The sequence below is a fragment of the Manis javanica genome, chromosome 15, assembly GCF_040802235.1.
Source record: "Manis javanica isolate MJ-LG chromosome 15, MJ_LKY, whole genome shotgun sequence".
Classification (NCBI taxonomy): Eukaryota; Metazoa; Chordata; class Mammalia; order Pholidota; family Manidae; genus Manis; species Manis javanica.
Window position 1 is genome coordinate 9,537,040 of NC_133170.1, and position 24,843 is coordinate 9,561,882.

The 24,843-nt window shown below is 40.4% G+C and overlaps 1 protein-coding gene across 4 annotated transcripts in view; it reads right to left on the reverse strand.

The window, feature by feature from the left end:
• STK38L (serine/threonine kinase 38 like) overlaps positions 1–23,551 on the reverse strand; it is a 69,524-nt gene extending 45,973 nt beyond the window's left edge. For 3 of the 4 annotated variants that reach the window (XM_037020345.2, XM_037020346.2, XM_037020342.2), the window contains exons 1-2: positions 23,410–23,551; positions 18,597–18,672 (exon numbers count right to left, since the gene is read on the reverse strand). The gene's annotated coding sequence lies outside the window, so the exon portion shown is untranslated. The remainder of the gene's footprint in view (positions 1–18,596; positions 18,673–23,409) is intronic. The other variant, XM_037020347.2, reaches the window with a different exon arrangement.
• Between the last annotated feature and the right edge of the window lie 1,292 nt (positions 23,552–24,843).

Sequence of the window (24,843 nt, forward strand, 5' to 3'; positions counted from 1 at the left end):
AGAAAGGTTTCCTAGTGGTGACAAAGGAGTCCCTCTTATCTGCTCGGCAGCCTTACAATAGGAAAGTTCTTACATCTAACCTAAATCTCTCCTACTGAAATTCAAACCCATTTCTTTTTCTTAATTCTGTAAGAATTTAGAACTTCACTATAGCAATTAAATTGCTCAAATTCTCACTGTAAATAAGAAAAGGTAGCTGAAATCAGTACTGATTTTCTTTGATACTCTTCATGCATCATCCCAAGTTCTTAACTTTTCAGGCCATTTTGCTAAGAGAAGAATTGCTTGTCTCCCTCAAGTGAAACTGATTTGAAAATAAAGTTGCCTTTCTGAAATCTTCATGTCTAGTACTTACTTGAGAAATTATAAAACAGAAACACTTCCCAGGGCTTTTAAAGGTCTTTGTTAATAAAACTAAAACCATAGGTAACCTTTATCAAACACTCGTGTGTTTATGTGTTCAGTGTTTCGCATGTGTGGCATTCTTTCATCTTCACGGTCCTGTGAAGGAGATGCTTCCCAGATTTATGGAGGAGGAAGGCAGGCCGCCACCCCAAAGACACCCTGGTGAGTGCAGCGCTCCCTGCCGCGCCAGAGCCCACGCTCCCGGCCTGGGCAGCTCCACCGTCTCTCTCCTGCCCTTCATTCTCCAGTGGGGTCGCCTCCCTGTACCGAGAGCACTTTGCGCCTGAAAGCATCAAGGCCCATACTTAACTGTTATTTTCCTCATCTCTTTCATATCTAGTTATTTATCTATTGTTACACCTAAACCAAACTATTTTATTTTCAGAGCTGTAACATGTATTTTGACATCTGGTTGGAAAAGCCTCTCCCCCTTTTCCTTTGTTTCTACCCATAATTTTTTACACTCTTCCACATAAATTTTAGAATCTGTTTGTGAAATTCAATTAAAAATATTGTTGGGATTTTGATTAGGTGTCATCTTTTTGAAAAAAGGAAAAAATGGTTTGAATCAATGAACCTCAGTCAGAGGCTTAAAATTAACATTTTGATTTCAGTTCTTTGCCAAGGTATTTCTGCCCCTTGGGGGACCGAGATCCAAATTGAAGGTTAAGGTTTTGAAAGTCCCTTTTAAAAAGGTACATCCAAACTCATAGTGTCTGTTATTGAATAAAACAAAGTAAGATATTCAACAAACCTATTAGGTGGTGTTTGAAAGACAGTTAGGGTGCCCAAATGACCAAAGATAGAAAGAAGAAACCAGCTAAACTAATAGTTCCACTGGTTTCAGGTAAGGCTGATCTTAGTGGCATCATTAGCACGTTACACATGAGATGCTCTGCTAGCAGAAAGAGACCCAGAGAGTGAGAGGGACGCCACAAGTACCCTAAGACCCTAGAATACTGTTGAAGAGAGCCAGACTAACCCAGAAAGACAATTAGTGCCTTTGAGAAGCAAGCCTTTCTGATATAAGCACAGCTTTAGAACAGGGAAAAATCAAGTGTGGGTTGCAATCCCCAGTAAAACTAGTAAGTTGGGTAGTTCAGCTCTAGCTTAACTGAATGCCTGGTGGAAATCAAAATTTAATGACAGCTCTTAGAAGCCAATGTGAAGAAAAACAGTCATGATCTCAACCTGGTTTATAAATAAAGACTGAGCCAAACTTACAACATCCTAATTAAAAGGCAGAGATCCTATAAGCAAGCACCTCTCATTGTTCCTGCAGCAGTCCCTCCAGATGATGTGCCGATTGTGGCCAGCACTAGGTTAACCCAGCGGGAAATCCCCAAATACCTTGTGGCTTGAGGGCTATTTAGTACCAGAACCTGAGCCTACTCCCCTATATTCAACCTAAAAAGTCCCTCTGCCACAGAACTTGGATACACAAAAACTCCACCTAGTTTCCTGACAACATGGAAATTTTCTAGTTCACTCAGAAGACCTAGTATGTGGGCTCATCTATTTGTGGATCGAGGTAGCTCCTTCCAACTTTACTGAGTCAGAAATTTTTACCAGCACTAGATTTATTTAAAAGGAAAAAAGAATTTTTTTGAGTTGAACAAACAGGATGGGCACTGTTATCTCCTTCCAAGCAGTAAAAATAAAGAAATAAATAATGTTAAACTTGGCTGGGAATATTAGTTGGGATGAATTGGGATGGAACCTTTTTTTTAAAATTTATTTTTATTTTTATTTTTATTTATTTATTTTTTTGAGAGGGCATCTCTCATATTTATTGATCAAATGGTTGTTAACAACAATAAAATTCTGTATAGGGGAGTCAATGCTCAATGCACAACCATTAGTCCATCTCAAGCCTAGTTCTCGTCAGTCTCCAATCTTCTGAAGCATAACGAACAAGTTCTTACATGGTGAACAAATTCTTACGCAGTGAATAAGTTCTTACATGGTGAACAGTGCAAGGGCAATCATCACAGAAACTTTCGGTTTTGATCACGCATTATGAACTATAAGCAATCAGGTCAAATATGAATATTCGTTTGATTTTTATACTTGATTTATAGATGGATCCCACATTTCTCCCTTTATTATTATTTTTATTTTTAATAAACTGCTGAAGTGGTAGGTAGATGCAAGATAAAGGTAGAAAACAGTTTAGTGTTATAAGAGAGCAATTGTAGATGATCAGGTGTGTGCCTGTAGACTATGTGTTAATCCAAGCTAGACAAGGGCATTAAAACATTCACGGATGCAGATTTCTCTCAAAACAAGGGGGGGGGTGAAGTTCTAAGCTGCACCACTGTTGATCCCTAATTTCTCACCTGATGGCCCCCCTGCAACTGTGCCTGTCTTAGGTTGTTCCTCCCTTGAAGAATCTTACCCGTCTCTGGCTAACCAGTCATCTTCTGGGGCCATACAGGGAGATGTAAAGTTGGTAAGTGAGAGAGAAGCCATATTGTTTGAAAAGGTTAGCTTTTTACTTCTTTGCAGATTTATGCCCTGTGGCTTCTATGCCCAGCACTTGTCTCGAGGCATCTTTACCACCTGGAGGAATTATGATGCTCGGTAAATTCGATATGAGGCACGAATTCTATTTAAGGGTTGTAATTAGGAAGGAAGAAGAAAAGCTATAGAGGTAGCAGATGGAAGAAAACATGGGAGGATTGATTATTTCTTTGCCATATCTTCTTGTAGAGTACCTTAAGCATGTATAGGTTTTAAACTACTAACTAACTTGCGCACACATATTAACATAATAGGAATACGGTGACATAAACTAAGCAAATCTATAATTACCAGCCATCTCCAGTGAAGCCAAGAAAACCAGTTAGGCACCCTAGGCATTTGTGAGAATTTGTCTATGATATGATGGATACTGTCCAACTGTACTTGAACAGTCTGAGAGAAATCAGACAAATTAAAGCAGCCCATTTCTGGGATCTGTTCACATCCCATATGTTCTTTTAACCGTAGATAGTCTATAGTCATAAGATTTTGGAGCGCTACAACTTGCACCCCTCCCAACTCCTGGTTGAGTTCCAACAGTACAGATCCACTCAAATTCGTTGTCTCACTGTATGCACATGCCCGCCTAGACATCTCCCTCCTCATTCCTATGGCAAGTCCAGGAAACGGTGGGGTGGACGCAGCCACAACCGCAGCATCGCCCAGATCCCTGTGGAGGCTTTTTGATGATCATCCCCCGGCACGAGTCCTCCAGAGAGTGCTGATGCCGGAAGCTCCTCCTCATATCGTATCTTAGTTCATTTTCTGGGTAGCCAAGCTAGGCCTTGATCTTCTGCATAAAAACAAACAGACCCTTTGCCCACACTTTGACATGCCCTCTATACCACTGTGCAGAACTCATTGGAGGTCAGCACACAGGAACTGCTTTTTTTTAATTTTTTAGTTTTTTTTTATTAAGAGAAAGGAATATTATCAGAAAAGAGTACCTCCATAGCCGATCATCTGACACCCTTTAAGTGATCAAAATTAAGGATATTTAAAGCATGCGTTAATCTTTGATTTACCAATAGTTTTATCCCATCAAGGAGTAATCCCTTTTCTTTTTTTCTTTTTTTTTAATCTTTAATCTACACTTACATGAAGAATACTATGTTTACTATGCTCTCCCCTATACCAAGTCCCCCCTAAAAACCACATTAGAGTCACTGTCTATCAGCATAGCAAAATGTTGTAGAATCACTACTTGTCCTCTCTGTGTTGTACAGCCCTCCCCTTTCTCCCTCCCCACCATGCATGTTAATCTTAATACCCCCTTTCTTCTTCCCCCACCTTATCCCTCCCTGCCCACCCATCCTTCCCAGTTCCTTTCTCTTTGGTACCTGTTAGTCCATTTTTGGATTCTGTAATTCCGCTGCTGTTTTGATGGAACCTTTTTTTTTAAAAAATGTAAATCATGTGCAAACTCTACTATTACTTAATTTTGGAATCATTATTAGATAATGCAAGACAAGATATCTCAGAAACTTCTCGACCAATTGGACATGTCAGGAAGCATTACATGGGAAGGGTATTTTCTTTGAAAATGAGTAGAAAACTTACCTGTGGTTCATTTTAAGGCAGTTTCACTAAAATAAGGAATTAATACTATTTAACTCTCTGAGGTTCCTCTCAGTCCTATTATGCTGTTTATACTTTTTAAAGGTAATTATTAGAACTTTAAGCAGGGTATGTACAGTCTCCACACACAAGCCTCAGAACTCTTTTTCTAATAGGAAACATTGTAAATCAAAACATCACTTCACATCCTACAGCTTGTATTAAGTGAAACTGGGATAATTTGGTGGCTTGTACATCTTTAGAAGTGAAATAAATCATCTATATATAGTTATCTACATACTTCAGGAGTTGTGAAGATCCCATTAACTTGAAGATTTTTTTAATAATGTTACAGAAATACTAGCTATGTTCTCCAAGCTGTCCTACCATCCCCGCAACCAAGTTATATTATGACTGAGAATTTTGTGACCCTTTACACCCCTTGCCCTCTCCACCCACTCACCCACCCAGGAATCACCTCTCAGTGTCTCTGAGCCAACTGTTGTTTGGTTCATTTAGTTGAGTTTTGTTTTTTTATTCCACAAATAAGTGAAGTCATATGGTATTTGTCTTTCTCCTCCTGCCTTTTTTCACTGAGCATAATACCCTCTAGCTCCATCTGTTGTTGCAAATGGCAGGATTTCTTTCTTTTTTATGACTGAATATTCCATTGTGTATATGTACCACAACTCCTCTACCCATTCATCTATCAATGACTCTTTGGTTGCTTCCATATCTTGGCTACTGTAAGTAAAGTGGCTATAACATAGGGGTACAGATATCTTTTTAAATCAGGGATTTTGTTTTCTTCAGGTAAATTTCTAGAAGTTTACCTCATTTGATTTTGATACTTACATAATCCTAAGAAATGATACTTAAAGTTCTGCCATTTTGTAGTAGGAAAAAATGGGGCTCAAGAGAAGATACGGACCTTATCTGATGTTATACAACCCAAACAAGCCTATCAAACTCAGGAGCCCAGAACTCTTTGACACTATACAGCACTGCCTCTCCAAACCACTGAAGTAAGTGAGCAGGTATTACCTCTCTTTTAAACGTGAAAAAGCTAAGCTCAGCAAGTTGACAAGAGCCGCTTAAGGTCACACACTTAGAAATGGGGCCAGCATTAAGCTACAGCATTAGGCAACTCGTTCAGGGCCTCTACCATTCTACCTCTAATACTGGATCTGTTCTTGAAACAGGTCATAACCACCCCACGGGAATCAGCAAAGTATAAAATCCCCACCCTTGTTTACAAAAAAAAGTCAAACACAAATGGCTTTGTCAACATAGAATAAAGGTCATAAGGTTCAAAAAAAAGTCAGTAAAGTTTCTTTCTGACACATCAAGGCCACCTTTAACTCAAATCATAGAGCTAATTTAGAAAATAATGCTTTTCAGATTTCTGTGTGCATTATTTGTTTTCCCAATATTTATTTATGTGTTTCTTTTATGGACCACATTCAACTGCCAGTTTTCAGTACTTATCAAAGACTTGGGAAAAGGTTAAAGAGCAACTTTCTGTCCCCAACCCACAGAGAAAACAATGCCTACAATAAATCCTACTGCCAAGCAGCAAGCAGGTGCAGTATTTCTCTGAAACACTGTGGGGCAGGAGGGTTGGGTGGGGGGATGAAAGGGGGTACAAACATTTAAAACAAACCACATTTCTAAGTGACTTACATCTCATACGGCATTTGGCTGCTGACAAGATGATCCTGGCCTTGAATACAAGGAAGTTGCACCCAGTCTCACAAAGCAGGATTCAATCACCCCAAACAGAAGTCTGTACTTCCCTCCAAGACAAATATGGAATTCAATCTGTGTGATGTCTTGAATGCAGCTAATTAATTTGCAACCCTTTATTATGACCATACAAGGGAGGGAAGAGAGGTACCTTCATGCTCCTTCCTTAAGGGGGAAGCAAGAGAGGAAAAAGCATAATCTTTAAATCCCATAGCAATGTTTTAAAACTTTTCCATGAAGTTCCACACCCTAGCTGAGTCATCAGCGTAATATCCTACAGTGGGTCACCTCAGGGCTACCTTTCCTATACACGGTCACCCCAACTCTGCTAATTCTATTCAAAACAGAATGGGCAAGAAGCTGTAACTTGTTTCATTTTTTCTTAGTCATTTAGCCCTATAATTTTTAGAGTACATGCATTGACCTTAACTCACACAGCTAAATGAATAAAGAAACCACAGCTGAGTGAAAACTACATCTGAAAATTGCCAACAGCCAAAGCAGTAATAGCAACCTAAAGGGAACTGCTTTGTGGACCAATGAGAATGTTTTCAATCTCAAATAAAGGTTATGAGGAGGAAATTTCTCTTAACCTACCTTTATGAGTGAACACTTTTCAAGTATGTTTAGCTATTTACCAAACAGCTGTATAAGAGCTCCTACACTGCGGTTCTTTAGGAGGTCTCTGCTGGATAGTTCACTAGCCAAGCTCAAAAATCTGATGGAGCCGTGAGGTATTTTTAAAACCATTCTCTACCAACCACTCTCCAAACATCTGAATATGGCATAGGGGGGATTGAACTAAGGGCTATTAATTTGCTGAATTCTTGCAGGCCATCATTTACTCACAAAGATGCAAAACTGCTCATCACGGATGCCTGACACCCCAAGCAATGCCAGCTCCAAGCCCTGGCCTTACCTTGAAAGTCCTCGATCCCCCCTACCAAACTCAAGAGGTGTTTCCCTTTCTTTCACCATTACATTAAAAAACAAAACAGAGTTTAGGTAAATTCTTCTCTTAAAACTAAAAATGAATCACTGCTTCTTCAGATACCAAGTTGATAAATATCTTATGCATTTCCTTCTAAGATTCTGCAACTAGACTGTCAGACCTTGACCCCCTTATTCCACTCTTGCTGGCAGTGTTACTTTTTTATACATAAAATATTCATCCGTCTGAGCTTTGGTTTTCTCATTGATGCAAGGGATTCTTGTGAGTTAATACATGTAATACATTTAGAACAGTGTTTGATACATGGTAAGTGATCAATTTGAACACACTATTATTATCATTTCCACCCATCACTGATGTTAACATGACAATCATACTGTTAACTTCTGATTAACTGGTAGTTTCTCGGATATTGGTAAAGTTTTTTCTTAACCTCTGTAAAAGACACTTTGATGTCTGTTCATTATTTTCCTTACACTGTAGAGATAAATTTTATACTCTTATTATGTGACACAGTTCAATGAAAAAAAAATTTCACATCTCCTTTTGGATGAGTTTGGGCAAGTCTACATACTGAATTCATCATTGAAACAGTGTAGCCATGTCAGACTAGGAAAGTAACTATTTTAGGATAAAGAACATAAGAAAAACTAAAACTTGCAACAATTTTGTTATCCTAGGTACAACAAAATTCTGATATTTAAAAACTGAGCCAAACTAATTCACAAGCAGGAAAAAGAGCAATGATAAAAAGTATCATTTGTCCAAATGTATTCTACAGAACATATTTTCTTAGACACATGAGGAAAAATGAATTCTAGGGGTGAAATAAATTTGGGGAATAATGAGTTAAACATGTAAATCTCCTAAGGAAGGAACACAATTTCCCAAACTCTTTGACTCTGGAATCTTTTAACATGGTGAGTTACACAGTGATTCTTTTAGGACTGGTGTTTCATATAACACAAATTGGGAAACTTTTTACAACACAGAGCCAATACTAATAGAATATTGCCCCCAAAACTGAGTTCAGAGCAGGAGAGAGATACTCGAGTTAAAAGATACTTACATATCTAAGTCTTCATTAGCTGATCTGTCTAAACCAAACTCTAAAGAATTGGGATCAAAAACCCATAACCAAATAGAACCCTTTAGGAACTAAATGAACAATTGTTCTGTGTGTTGTATAAACAAGCACAGCTTTATTATGATTCCCCTGGGGGTAAGCCATGATGTAAGCAATAGCATACAACAGAAAAGATGTAGATGGAATATAAAGAAACATTTCTACAGCTTTTAGTGTCATGTAGACTAACAGAGTGTCTTATTTGATTAGGTAGAGTTCATTAGAAGTCTCCAGCAAAAAAAAAAAAAAATCTGTTTCAAATCAGATCTCTTAGTTAAGTTTTTCCATTAGTCCTTCCCTAATAAAATCAGAAATTCTCTAATTTTCTACTAAAGGTGTCCTAGGTACAATGTATCTGTGAACTAGATCTGAAAATTCTTTATAATGTGCTTTTATTACTGTTGGTAAATAAGATTGTACATATAATGCTCTCCAAAAGAAAATATAAACATAGCACATTTACTTTAAATGTCTTTAGGACGAGACTGCTGTCATAAACTTGTGCACACCCTCACTCCTCTTGGAAACTAAGTTCTGGGTGGTAATGAGATGTATTTTTAAGGAGGAAGTTCCCAGATACAATGTCTTTGTATCTCAACTATGTTAAGATATTATTTGAAAAGAGTCAAACATCTGTCTTTGGAGGGCACCACAGGGATTCAAGCTGGAAGCATGGTACTGCCACGAGTTTCTAGAGTGTAAAAAGGCAGCAGACTGTCTTCTTCAGAGGGCTGCTGACAGAGTGGCATTCATTACCTTGGTCATTTGCCACAACCCAGGCTCAGTCTGCAGCCTTACAGGTTTAGAAACTTGATTTTTATTAGCATCAATATAGTAGCTCCATCTTTTAGAAGCAAACAAAAATTACTCAAGCTTCCAGAGAAATCAGAATACAAATACATTAATACAGCATGACAAATATACCTGTGACAGAAGCATGAATGCCTGCTGATAGCTGTACACGGCCACTTAGTTTCATTATAGCCAGACTTAGGTGGACAGCCAAGTCATGATCAGAAGGTGCCCTGAGTATACATGGAATCACAATCAAGGAAGAGGAACTGAGTACATAATGGCCTTCTTTCACTCTGTCAATAATCGCTTTTTTAACTAAGTAACCTACTTTGTCCAGATACTCTCCTAAGTGCTAGGGATACAGAAGTCTCTGCTTTCAGAAAGCTCATATTGAAGTGACAGCTGAAGAGTATATATTTCACAGAAGTTTTTGTAATATTAATAAGAGCAAAAATTTGTGGAAACAATCTAAACGTTCAACAACAGAGCTGTGATTAAATAATGATAATTTCAGATGAAGAAAAAAATGCAGTTCTTTAAGAATAGTAGTTTAAAGCAGTAATTCATGACATGGGAAAATCACCGTGATACAATGTTAAATGACAAACACAAGCTGCGTAAGTGTATGTAGTGCATGGTCATATGTACATGTATGTGTCAGACACATACACATACATATATGTAAAAATTCCCTATCCATTTATATGCATAAAAAAAAGACTAGGAAGAAAGTCACCAAAGTGCTGTTAACAATTTATTTTTTTCCTTGATATCTTTTTGAATTTTCTAACTTCCTAAAATGGCATTTATCACCAAGGAAAAAAATGACTGTTAATCTCAATCAACACAATACTAGGATCAGTTTGGGTTTATCTATTAGAAACTATCCGTAAATGCAGATCCTTGAACCTGTCTTTGAACTCTCAGGAGAGCTCAGCCTTCCCCCTGCCTTTAAGCAATACTCTACAAGAATGAGTAACACCCTCTATCTTTTCATTCAGCCTTCAGTCTCAGGTTTCCAGCTGTCTGCTGAACATTTCAACTTAAATGTCTTATAATAGGTAAGTTATATTTAATTATATCCAAAAGTAAATGCATAACTCTTCCCCCACAGCCAATCTTTTAGCAACCCTATTTGTGTCCATGGCACTAACCTTTCTCCCAATCAGAAAGCTTGGAAAACGGCCTTAAGTCCTCTCCCTTTCCCACTGTAAGTGCACTAATGAAGCCTGTCATCAGCACTCTCCCACCCGCCTCCCCCTCGTCCCCACGGCCATCACGGGACGGGCCCAGGCGCTGACCGCACAGCAGCCTCGGCCTCCGGTGGGGATTCCGGGAGGCCTGCTCTCCCACCTCCAATCACGGCCATTCCTTGGCTCAAAACCTTTTCGAGCCTTTTCCTTCCTACCAGTTCCAATCTAAACCTCTCTTCCTGGCTTTTATTAAACCCCATAATTTGGCTCCACCCTAACTACGTTATTTTCCATTACTCCGCAGTCTCCTCCTTCATCAGCCGACAGACACACCGTAACCAACCTTACCACCGAGCTGAGAATGTCTAAGCTTAAACGATGCTCCTTCCTTTCCCCTCTACCTGGAAAGAACCTAATGTACTTTTCCTCTTCTACAAAGCTTCTCTTGATTTCTCCAATGTCATTTATGTTTCACTTTTTAGAACTTGTCTAGCTCTTATGAATCTCACAGTTAGGCATTTGATTCCATAACTCTTGTGGAGGTGGATTTACTGTCATGTATGTTAGTCATCTATTAAATTTCATATTCCTTGAGAATAAGAGCCATACCTTATTCCAACCTCTCTAGTATTCAGCACAGCATTTGGCAGAGCACACAGGAAGTGCTCGATACTTGTTGACTGTACTGATCCAGCAAGAAATAATCAACTTCAACCCCAGCCTCTCTTTAACATGTATGTAGCGATTCGGGCAGGTCAAGCACCGTCCTAAGGGACAGAATAGGAGACTACATCAGCACATTATTATGGAGGCCCACTAGGTATAATACGGTCGTGATGACAAAGGGTCTCTGTGCCCCACTCCAGGGAAAACAGAAACATAGTTCTTCCCTAGGGCTCTATAAGTATCTTCCAGGGGATAAAAATGAGGATCTCTAACACCTTCCAATTTCTGTGAGAAAAGGCACTAGGTCTCTTCAAAGAGTGCTGTGACTGCACTGAATGTCAAAGAGAATTGCATAACAAAACAAAAGGCCTGAGCAGAGTCCTGCTTATTCATAAGATGACACTGCAGTTAGTCACCCAACCTTGTGGAGCCTTCCTTCACCAAGAGGAGCCACGCTGCTATTGGTTAGAAGACGGTAAACAACGTGTGGTAAAAATACCTCCATACGTACAGCTGTAGTGTCCACATTTATGAGGTTCTTTAGAGCCCTTGAAGGGCATGCATTATACATTGTTTTTTACTATTTGACCTTTCCTAAATACAGGATGGAATGAACACAAAACATATTAAAACAGAGTTCATAAATAATAAATATTTTGTTTTATTATGACTCTACTTCAAATACATTTAACCTGTATCACTCTAAAATTAACAAGTACTGCAAAATGTGAGTGCTCAATGATTGTATGAGTTTTTCTTCTGCGGAAAATGTAACATTTTAGAATGTTTAGCCTAACAATTACCAGCAAAATTTCTGTTTTCTCCCTTTTAAGAAGGTATTTTGATTTACCCATTTTTGTATTGAGTCAATTAAAATGTGGAATTTTATATTTGGAAGAGAAAATTTACAAAAGGCGGGGGTAAGTTGGTTAAGGAAATGGTGTAGTTAACATATCATAGGACAAAAAAAAGGGAAACCTCCACTTTAGCTTTTTTAAGTCACTTGAATACTACCTTACATTTACTTATTCTGTAGTACAATGTCCTTGAGAGGTCGCTACAAGTCCTTTCTTGCGGAGGGGAACTCTCAATCCAGCGTGCGCTTCACACTTGAGCGCTGCCTCTTGCCGTAGCCTGGAATGACAGGCAGAAGGGGCATGGCAGCTCTGCAGGGCTGAAGCCTAGGACGCAGACTGGGAAAGGGCGAACCCCCATGCTCTGCAGCTCTTCTGACTTGGTCAGCTGACCAGCTCGCACATTACAAGCCCGCCTACGAATTTTACTGAATGCCAGGAGTACTCTGATAAATCATGAAGACCAGAAAGCTTTGCTGAAAGACAGGAGACAAATTGCCCAATCTTTCAAAATGAGGAAAGAACACAAACATTACAAAAGAACACGGGCATTACAAAATACTGTTGTGCTTCTCATCCAGACCAAGGAAAATTCTAGAACAAATAATAAAGCAGATAGATGCCTTTCAAACAGACAAAGATGGGTGACCACTAAAAATCAGCATGGATTCAGGAGGCACAAGTCTTGTCTAATAATTTTATTTCTTTTGTTTATTTTTATTAATTTTGTTTACTTCTACAGGACAAATAATTTATGTGACTCTTTGAAAGGTATTTAACAAGCTCCACTCTCCAAATCTTTTTAGTGGGGAGAGAAAGATGAAGAAAAATTGGCTGAGTAATAAATATGCTTATAACTAACTGATTAAGCAACAGAACTCGTAATTCACGGTTAAGTTCTGGAAGACTCACTAGGCGTAGGCAATTATATTACCAAAGAACTAGATACGGCTTTGATAACATCTTTATCAAAATGTGAGGAAGACTAGAACCTAGACAGAACAATCTAAAGTGGGACAGGAGAGTCAGAATCCAAACAACTTTAACACAGATTAACTTTTTGACAAGTGAAATTTAATAGAGAAAAGGCAAAGAATTTTATTTAGATTAAAAAAATCAAATGCTAAGTATAAATTGTGAAAATTTGCTATATACATAACAACTCAGATTTTTGTCGAAGAAAGCATGACACAAAATGAAAGTCTGAAATGACTGCCCTTAAAATGTATGCAATCTTAATCTTAGGCTGAGTTAACAGACATGTAAGGTCAGGAACAGGGAAGGCGACACAGTCTGCACTGTACTGGTCGGCTCATTCCTGGAGAACCTCCCAATACTTGACAATACCCTATACTCAGTACAAAGGGACAAAACAAAACACCTCCACAATCTGAAAATTAAGTTGCCCTCTGGGGGCACATCAGCATCAATCAAACGGAGTGGTAGAAAGCAGCTATCAACGCAAGTCATCCCGAAAGCAAAAAAAGGTGTAACTGAAAATATCTGTAAACAGCCAAGAGCCTCCCAAGTGAGGAGAGTATAGTTCTGGGAGGTAGGATGAGGATATGAATGAGGAAAGCTAAAAGCTTGTCAACTGTGTTTTCCTCATGCTAAAGAAAAGACTACGTTATCAGAAGACTGTTACATTAACATGGCAGAGAGGGAAACAGGGCTTAACAAGTAAGATTTTGCTTGTGTTCCCCTAACACTTGAGTGAAAACGGGCCGACCATATGCAGAGCAGCGCTGGGCGGGTGCATTCTTACAAAGAAGAGTCCCCATCAGGCTGACACGGCCTCGCACCCCTCCCCGTGAGGATGGCCCACTCTGATGGGAAGGACTGACTTCCCGTGCAGACTGTCCTACTGCGGTGACAGTCTGGTGGCCAAATGATGCAAGTTACCATGTTCCTCGCAGCTGGAGTGATACATTTATTAAGTGGCATTTTTCTATATTAGTCTCTTGGTCACATGCTAAATATAATTTCCATAATCCTGATTATTTCTGCACATACAGAAAGAAATCCATGTTGCTGGACCTGTTAAAGAAATGTCTGTACTTTAAATATGACAGTCCATATCCAGATACTACATAATGGTGAAGTCCTGCCTCTCTTTCTGATAAATCCATTTTATTTAAAACTGGACCACACACTTTAAAAGAGAAAATTAACAAAATATACACATATTAAGGATACTGGCCAGGAAGGTAAAAGGTCTGGAATCCATATTTGAACAAATTAAATGAACATACTGAGACTGAAACAGACAAGATAGAAGACAGCCATCTTCACTCTTGCAATGATATGAAATCACCTCTAATTCTGTGATAAGAACCAGCTGAAAGCTGCAGAAGAACTTCCCAATTAACACTGTTTCATATCTACACACAGTAAATGCTCAATAAGTTTTGGTACATGGTATCTACAGTGTTGGCCATGATTGTGCTTTAGGATATAAAATGGGTCAGCAAAGAGCTATGTCCAAGGCGCTGTGGGAGAGCAAAACCCTGTGGAGGTGTGAGGCCAAGGAAGGAAGGCCTGAAAGTGGAGATGCCCAAGAAGGCACCGAAATGACCCAAAGGACTGTGGGAAAGGGCATTCCAGGACGCAGTGTGCAGACCTATGGTCAGAGAAAGTTGGAGGTTCGGTACAGCTGGAGAGGTAGGAGGGAGTAATGGAAGATCAGGCTAGAAAACCACAAAGGCACCACCTCTTAAGAGGGACTCAGACTAACATGCCGTGCTAAGGGGTCTGGACGAGGCTAGTAAGAAGTCACTGGAAAGTTTAAATGTGGGGGTTAAACAGATTTATATGTGAGGAGAACCCTTCTGGCAGCCACATGGAAGAGAGATTGGAAGTGGGCAAGACAGGTAGCAGGGAGATGGGTATTTCGGTAATTTGGAGCCTGAATGAAGATACTGACACTGGAGAAAGAGCAAACAGACGCAGAATTCAAGAGGCCAAAAGGAGGAAGACAGGATGCGAGTGATAAACAAGGAGGAGGAGTCAATGATGCTTCTAGGACGACCGAGCAACCAACCAGAGAGCACTGTCACACGCTGGAGGGGGGAAGGAGCGTAAGAAAGGTTCTGGGACGGGAGGAGACAAGTCAGCTCTGGGCAAGCTGCATCCTAGCTACCTGGGAACACACCGCGGTGCTGATGACCTAGGAAAGACAGCGGCAGTGGAGTCTCAAGTGCAGAAGAGAGGTCTGAGCAGGACGAGCCCATCTGGAAGTGACCGTGACAGAGCAGCACCCATAAACTACTGTTACCTCGAAGGACACAGATGCCAACACAGCTACCAGCCGCTGGCCTAGAAATACTGTGGATATAGTTCTTACTGGCGTCTAGTTAACTTTTTGGTTGTCCTCAAAAACAGCTTAACTACATTCCGCTTCAGTGGCCCAAACCAGAGGATAGAAAAAAAATGAACAGCTGTAGAAAGTAAACCTAAAATGAAAAAGAAACCTAGAGTGCTTTCCTGCTCAAGAAGTCTGACACGGATCCCACACACGCACGAAGTCCCAGACCACGACTTGCAGATGCAGGTGTCTGAATGATCAAGATATGCAGGATGGGGGGACGCATTTGAAGTTTAGAGCCATGCTAAGGTATTAAAATATAGTAAGGGTCAGAGTAGAGAAGATGAAAAAAAATACATCGAGGCAGATATTTACCAGAACAAAAAGACTTCAGCGCTAGACATCATAGTTCTGGAAAATTCTTAGGGGTTGCATAAAACTCCATGGGAAAAGTAAATAATTATGCTCCTATCACCATCCCCTCCATCACGTGCTCCTGAAGCTATGCTTTGAGGCTGCATTCTCTTTATACGACAATCCTAGTTGCTCTGGGCATTCATCAAAGAAAAGGTTTTAGTGGATTCCTTTCTCTGTCTCCCTGGCTAATGGTATCATTACCTTTTCTGTTTGATTTCACAAATGGAAGCAAGAGGCAAAAGAGGCAATTCATCACTGGCAGGACACCTGCCAGCCGAGAGTGGGAAGCACAGCACAGGTACCCCCAGCCAGGCCGTCGGAGGCAACAGGAACACTTCCTTACAAGAGCTCAGGGTGCTGAGGTTGGATAAAATAAATATTTTAAAACGTGGCAAATAAAAGTTGTTTTATGAAGACAATTTCATTCATCCTATCTAGGCGCGTGTCCCAGCACTAAAATAATCGAGGCTCTGCGGCTCCTGAACAGTCTCTCGCGTCTCTAGGCTGTACCCTCCTGCTGCTTGTCGGCCTGAAAACCTGCTACTTACTTAGCCTTCAAATCTAAGCTCAAACACAACCTCCTCCCCGGACGGCTGCTTTGATTCTCCCAGGAAGCGCCCCCTTCCCTCAGGTGCTGCTCTCGCTGCTCCTTCCCAGGAGCACCTACGTGCGTTGCCGTGACTTCTGTGCCCGTGAGCGTGGCTGTGGAGTCACCTGCCTGCTGAGGGAGCCCCGTGTCCTTCCATCGCTGCTTCCCCTGGTGCACGGCCTGTACCTCGTGGGTGCTTCTGAGTGAAAGAACTCCCCTGGTCACAATATGAAGGGGCGATGCCGGGCCATCCAAGTCTCTCCTTTCCAATCCCACCTAGTTCAGATCTTATAGATGATTATCTATCTTACAGATGATTAAATTAGTCTCTTCTCTGGCACTCTCATTTCGGTTCCCTCTTCCCTTGAAGCCTTTCCACGTACACTACTGCCACTGTAATCTCCCAAAAGTACAACTTAAATTAAATGTCCTAGGTTGAGTAGTTGATAATGCAGAGAATGAAAAACTGAAAAACACCGGTTCTTTAAGTAAAATGGGCTCAAATCCAAGAGGACATAGAGAGAAGTAAATAATTAATATACAATTTATCGGGTGTTACAGAGATACATCCAACTCACGCTAACCCCTCTGCCTGGCGTGTCCTTCATTCTTAAGTGGTGGATTCACATTTCACTTTATGTAGGAAGCCTTCCTTATCTCTCCAGACAGAAGCAATCTCTCCTTCCTCTGCTCCCAAGCGCCCTATCACTTATTACTTTCTGTTTGAACTACAGTTACTTGTACCCATACATTATGTCTCTTACTGGCTTGAACCTCTCTAAATGGAAGGGCAATATATTTTGCTCATCTCTAAATTTGCCATGGTACCTAGTATAGCACCCTGCAAATAGCTGATAAACGTTGAATTATGATAATGAACCTCACTAAAACATTATGGGTCTGTGATTCCTTCAGGATTTGCCACTCAGGCAGGAATGGAATATCAATGGGTCAAATACATGCAATTCAGAACTGAAATTTTTCCACTCTAGACACAAAAATAGAAGTCTATTCTGCTTGGCTAGATAATAGTGGACATATAGAGACTATCCTCAACCAGATTTGAAAGTTATGTCCAAATGAAATGGGTCCCTATTATAAAAACACAACAAAAGGCAACTCCCTAGTGCCATAAACCAGGCAACCCACCTCTGCTGACAAATAAGAAAAACTGGGAAGAGCAAACGTGGTGTGGTATTTCCGTAACGGGGGCAAGTCAATGGGCAAATGGTTAACTAAGTTAAAATGTACATAGCTTCGCAAAAATTAAATTTAATAAAACAAGGTACTGACACAGTATCTCAAAAATGCATCACTAAGTAAGCTCTCTGAGCTCTCAAATAATACAGCTTTCCAGAGGTGAATACTTGGCAGTGTATCCATTCTTTAAAGTTTCCATCCAATTTCCTATAACAATGATACTATGAGATACCCCATCAAGTCCTTGTTAGGATCCCCAATTCTTGCATTTCACTACTGAATCTATATCTGCTCTCCCTCCACGCCATTCCTTCATCATAATTATTTTAAAACAGAACTAAAATACCAACTTTTCGGTTTCAACCAGAAAAGCTCAGCTGCAAACTAAACACCTTTTAAGAAAACGCTATGTTATAATGATACCTATTTGCTCTTATGCTTGAAATCAGAACATTTGATTATATCATTTATAGCAGCATTAAAATTACAAGAACTGTATCTCATCAACTAATTTTGCAGAGTCCTTAGCGAATGTCTGTAGCAGCCATTCACCTAAATACCTGAGTTTAAATTTGCTAATGAGAATTGTAAGAAAATGTAAAAATGCTTTCTAAAACTCTAAAGCACCATACAAATACACACATGTTACTAGTAGTATTCTTACAATAAGCTCTCACCAAGAACACCCAATCTATAGGAAATATGAATGGAACTAAGTTATTTCTGTATACTTTTCCCAGGAGAATCTGTTTGATATGCAAAACTATAAATAACTCCTGAAAAGGGACGCAGGGAAGAAAGGGAAGAAAGAAAACTCAGGTGGGACTGGAAGAAAGAGGCAAATTAAATACCAAAGAAAGTTTTTAAAATAAAATAGAGCAATGCAAGGGAAAGCACAGCTGGATGTTAGGGATCAATTTCCACCCCGTCACTTCACCTTGCTAGGCTCCAGTTTCCTCATTTGCAAGTGAGAGAGAATAACTCACAGGGCTGCTGTGAGGATTAAATGAGATAATGTTTACATAAAGGATTTAGCACTATGCCTGGTACATAGGAAGTGATACGTAAATGGTTAACTGCTGTTGATAAAATTAAATTTAGAGCTGTACCCTGACTGGTGACATTCAGGAAGAAAAAAGGAGCCAAGAACATGTCAGAGGAAAAGATGATCTACAGAGAGCTCAGTCTATATATTACTGCTGTGAGACAAAGTTTGAGGAACATGGGTTACATAAAGCATTTTTCATATTAAATAGACAAATTACTTACTGTGTCTCCAGGATTGCTGAAGGATCTAGAGAACCGCAGCCGAAATCGCCGAGTCATAAAAGCAAAACAGCGATGACTGTGTAGTAGAGAACAAGACCCCAAAAAAAGCTTAGTGATGGGTACAGAAGGTTCCCTGTTTGCAAACTTTCAATCTTCTAAATCTTCATAGAACGAATGACAGCTAGGCTCCGTAGCAAAGGCACAGTAACTCTGCTTGCCAAAAATAGGCGGTATTAGCAACCATGCAGAGTCATTTAGATTTCTGCCATCTTCCATAAAGATTCTAGGGAAGTTGTTATTTTGGGGTTGATTTTGATGTGTTAAACATTATTAACTCCATTACATTCAGTGATAGCAAAAGCAGTACAAGCATTCCAAAATTAAGAAGAAGAAAAGAATCTCCTCCTGAATGAGACACGGAGACAGCAAATAATCGAGAATCGTCAGCTCACCAGATGCCCTGTAACTGCTGAGTCTTCCCCAAGATCTGTACAGAGATCATCTAAGCGGGAGGCTACCTGTCTCAGTGGACTTTCTATGTAGATAAAACTAGTCTGTTATGGGAAAAGATGCCCCCAAATTTTTTCTGATTTCAGAGTATGTCTGATTTCCTTTTGATAGACTCACACTCCTTTTTATATACTAAGAACAAGCTTTCAAAATCTAACCTGTATTTAGTGGAACATGGTACTGTTTTATAACAAAGCAGAGTTGACTTGTAGGCAGCTCCATGAAATTAGAGGCTGAAGATCCTGAAAATTTTGTTCGTCAGGGGGTGGGAAGTGGTAATAATATACCATCACTACTAATTTAAGCTGTGTAAAAAATTTTAAATATAAAAAACTTTAAAAAATTTGTTTTTGTTTAAAAATTTTTTTTGCCACTTCTGTCTTATTGTAACCACATAAGCATATGGGCTTTAAACCCTGGCTTTAGTTCTGCTACCTTTCCCCTTAGGTTTCAAGCTCATCAAGCACAGCTGTTGTACCGTGGGGTTTGCAGAACCCACCCCACTCAGACAAGGAGAGAACACTTCTTAGATTCATTCACAGACACTGCGCCTCTGGAGCTCTACTTACTCCCCCCGAGTCAGGTCAGTGGGGGCACCGCCGGAGTGGCTGAGGGGTCCGCATCTTGCCAGACAGATAAGGACACACAGTGCCCCTACCACTGCCTAGACACACATTTTTTCTGACCCTTTAAATCCAACTGAGTTTATTGTGATCGCAATACTTAACCAATAACAGATGTGAACTATTCCTAAACTTTATAAATAAAATAAGTTGGCCAATTCATTCAATAAAGAACGATTTATTGAGTAGGCCTATAGTAGGCACAGTGAATTTTAATAGCACCTTTGATTGCACAATCCCAAAGAGTTTCAGAGTTGCCCTACCATAAAGTATCAGTAATTGAACTCCCATTTTACACATGTACAATACTCTATTCAAATCCGATTCAGGCTTTATAAATTTAGGTGTCTGTGGAAATAAAAACTAAAAGGGCTAAGACTGACATTCAACCATTAACTGAATTTCAAATTCACAATTTAATTCATACTCAGTGCCAAATAATTTGTTTAAACTATAAGCCAAAATATACAATGATTCAAACATTCCATAAAGCAAAGGGAGTTAATACAGTTAAGACCTCTCTCACTTCTAAATCCTTCTGGGTATGCTACTAGGTAGTAAAATTTATCAACAGTCCAACTCAATCATTACATTTAATTTGCACCAACAGCAACTTCCAAACATGCATTAAATATCTAACATGGTAAAAACAACTTATTTGCCTGGGTCAATTTGCCAGAGGAATATATTTTCCCAAATTAATTCTTTGATACTACAGACCTGAGAAAGACCATCAAGAATGGAAAAGAATATAAGGATGGCGGTTAAGCACAGGGATACAGGAATAAGCCAGAATGCCTGGGTTGGAAACCTTGTTCTACCATTTTCTAGTTATCTGATCTTGGTACCTCAGTTACCCCATCTGCAAAATGGGGATAATAAAAAATACTACCCCATATGTAGTTGTAAAGATTCCACCCAGCTAAATGACTACATGAAAGGGCTTAGCATCAAGCGGTACTGTGTAAAGTGTTTATTATGATTATCATGACTAGTGTCCAGTCATCTCTGCAAATTGCCTCTTTCTACTCAAAGCCTTCCTTAATTGGTCTCGTAGAATTTAATCCCTCCCTCCTTGGATTCTCCACAAAATGCACTGTGTATTATAGTTATGTGGGTGTGTTTCCCTCCCATTAGATTGTATCTACTTGAAGACAGAGACCACAACTCATCTGAATCCTGGGCAGCAAATGCTCACTGTTGCCCTTCATTTCCTTCTCTCTAAAGGTTCTGAGCAATACTACCCTGTCAATTAGCAAATCTTTACCTGGAGACAGGAGCTTTATGTAACCAATCCGCTTAGGTACTGGTCATACCTTGCTAAATATTCTCTTAAGACTTAAAAAATTGGGACTGTGGGGGCAGGAAAGGATTCTCTTAATATTTTGAAACTACTGACCATGAATATCTTTTTAAATTAAAAAAAATTTTTTATGCTTTAAAAGCTTACTTTCATGATCTCATTCAAAAAAGTTTTCAAAAGTTCATTCACATGGTGCTTTTAATATAAAAATACAGTAGCATTTCTGCATATGTCAAATTTAACCTAATCACAACTTGCCCATCTGTTGATTTTAATGTAATCCTGGGGATGCTAGAAGACAGCACGCTTGCCTGATTCACCCTACAGTATTTATGTAAAATAAAATCATTGTAACATGACATTGAGATAAAGTCTTTCTGGTTTTGATTTGTGCCCTCTTTTCCCTCTTAAAAAAGTGCCATGCATACACACACAAAAGCCTCCAACTTATCTGAGATCACCAGGAAATCACTTTCTAAAGTGTTATCCAACTTTGCTAACACAATGTTGTTGCCCTTACTTTGAAAGGACAAAACTTCTCTGCAGACAAATGGCTGAGCTGAGTTCATCTTTGTTACCATAGTCTACAAAGTACCATTTTTTCCTATGTTTTTAATACTGTCCTACCTTCTGAAATTAATTTTTCAGCATAAAAACTGCTGAGGACACTTATTCATTTGCACACAAATATTTCCAGTCTCTATTCTTTGACTTATTTTAAAGCAAACTCATAAAACAAAAGGCTAAATAATTGCATCCATTTAATGTGGTTTTTCTAAATCTAATTTTTCATCCCCCAGAGGCAAGGCCTTTCAAAGGAATATAAAAACTAATACCCAATTAGTTGCACATTCAAAACAACCCAACTAAATGGGAAACCATCAGCCATCTTAACAAGGAGAAGAATACAAAGCCAGACCAGACCAAATCCCCAAAACTGTTAATCTCATGGACTTCTTTTGAGATCAGGATTTTTCACATATAAGTACTTTGATGAACCTCTGCAATGAACAAATGTCATCATAATTTAACATCATATTTTGGACTAATTTCTCTCCCCTCAAACAGTCACAAGAGTGGCTAATTCACATACAATACCTCTCAGCTATTGGGAAGAGTATAATAAACTTAATTGTTTTATATATCCTGAGGCATACAAAGAAAGGCCAAACACAAAGAGGTTTCCAGGGTTTTTTATACATCTATTACTGAGACAAAGCCCTTTCAAAAATTTGCACTGAATATACAAAGTTGGGCTTAAAGTTGGGAGCCCTCAAGTTAAGTCCCCATCCCGCAAAGACAAGGTCTCATTCCCATCTTAGGACCAGGAGGCATAAATTTAAACTTAAGGCTGTTTCCTCAGATTTGAGAAGCAATAAAGCTAATACTCAGGTCTTTTCTGAGCAAATTGCCTTTTGTCAAAACTTAACACAAGTTACATGAAACAGACAAGAGCGCTGGTTCTGCATTTTATCAAGTGAGGAACAGCATCACTTTTTAGACAAGCCACTACTTCCAGCACCACCAGCTGTTCCCTCCGCCGCCCCATTTCTTTTTCTGCCTTTCCTCTAAACTTACAATCTGAAAAGCGATCCCACAAAACAAAAGTAGTTTCAGAAAACGGGAGGCCACTCGTTCTGAAAATAAAAGTTTTTCTTTTGCTGACAACCTGGCAACTTTTTAAAGGTGAAAAGTCTCCTACTCAGTCGGGTGCGGTCTCTCCTATCGCCACTCATTTGTCCCCGATAGTAAAGATGGAAAAAGGGGGACGGGAGAAAATGATGTTGGAAAGAAGAATCTACGGTTCTGGTCGTAGGGACTGATTCTGAGACGGGGTTTGAACCTTCTGTGGCTTCTGGGAGCTGGGCAGCTCCACTGTGTCTGTCAGAGAAATATCCAGCCATCTGACGCATCCGTTTTTACGAATGGTACACAAACAGCGCCCACAATGTAAGAGCCATGCCTAGAATCCTCCCTCTTGGGGACATCGGCCGGAGGGCACGGGACGGGAGGGCAGGGGAAACCGGGAGAGGATCCGCGACGTCTGTTATTGTTTATGGAGCCCGGGCGGCCACGGGGAGCGGGGTGCTGGGGGGGCCAAGGAGTGGAGGCGAAAGGGGCAGGGAAGGACAGAGATTCCTCCCCGGGCTCGAGGCTACCTCTCCGGACTCCTGAGGCCGGCATCACCCGGGGAACAAGAGGGCCAAGGCCATCGCCGGAGCTGCACCGGGGACATTTCCAGCCGCGAAACAGCCCAGCTTTCCCTGGACCCCCGAAGATCCATAAGCTCCCCTCCAGGTCCTGCTTGCAGAGTCGGGGCTGGCGCGGCGAGCCGGGACCCTGCCGCGGCCGCCGAGCGGGGCACCCGCGTACTCACCTGCCTCGGGTCGCGCCCGCGGCCGGCTCAGCCTCCGCACGCACCGCAGCCGGCCCGCCGCCCGTCCGCTCCCTTTTGCCCGCTCCGCCCTCGCCCCGCCCCCGGGAGGTGGGACCCGCGGCCGCGCCGGAATCTCGGGGCGGCCTCCCAGAACTCTCGCGAGCCCTCCCTCCTCGGCTTCTCGGTGGCTGGGCCGGTCCGACTCGCCCTGACGTCATGCGCACTACAGCCGGAAGTAGCCTTCTGTCGTCAACGCCGGCCCCACTGCCCCGCCCACCTCCGCCTCGTGAATTCTTGAATGGACTGAACTGGATGGTTGCTGTTTCCCTCCGTCAGCAATCAAACCTCACTTTCGTGCTCTGTACCCAAAGCTGGTTCAGACCTCTCTTCAGAGTAGCCAAGTGTGTTGCCACATTAATCACTTGTCCTAAATGTCAAGAGTTTTTCTCAGTACTTCACAATGTAACGCAAAGCTTTAGAAATAGAAAAGGTCTCAGAGATGATCCCCACGAATCCACACTTTTTGTGGATTAGGAAAATGTGGTCAACCAAGGTGGCTTGGCTGACCACGTTGCACAGTCGGTAGCTATGGGATCTTGGAACCACCCACGTTCTTCGGCCCTTTTCTGTTTCACATGCCCTGACTCTAGAGACTTGAAAGGGACTCAGATCTGGAAAAGCCACAAAAAACGTGGGGATACACGTGAAAAACTTGCTTGGGTTATCTTGGAAAATCTAAAATAACCGACAATACTGGGCTGCTTTATTTAGAATCAGAGAACAATGAGGAAAATCACCTTGTAGAATGATTCAGAAGGGATGGTTTGGGGAAGATGATGCATTTGAGTTTTAGGAGAAAATTTATTGACCAAATAAAAGAATCATTCACAATTATTGTTGACATATTTATTTTCAATCTGAATACTGGAGGTTTTTATAAAATTCTCTTGGCTTCTGGACTACTAAAACAATATAGGAAGCTGGTACTGTGCTTGCAGAAAATACAATTATTCTTAATGTTGCCAAGAGCAGATGACATATGCAAAAGACAGGGAAGGATCACTTCTCTCTTTTTTTATTACTTAGTTTTACGCTGTGCCTTCTCATATATAGCTTGGTAGCAGAAAGAGCACTAGTCTGATAATTAGTGTATTCTTGGGGAAATCAGTTCCTCTCGTATCATACGGCCATTTTGAGGCTCAAATGACAGTTGCCATATAGGAGATGAGGACATTGTCAATCAGGTCAAACATGTATTTCCTTTGTAGCTCTAGGTAGTTGATACCCTTTTCTATACTATACACCCTTCTTTATCAACCATACATACATATTCCAATTCAAGTGAGCAGAACAGTTTATGGAGTGTTCTATAGCAAATTTGTGCTATCAACTATGCCATGCTTTTTTCATGGCACTATGGTCTAGTCAAGGGTA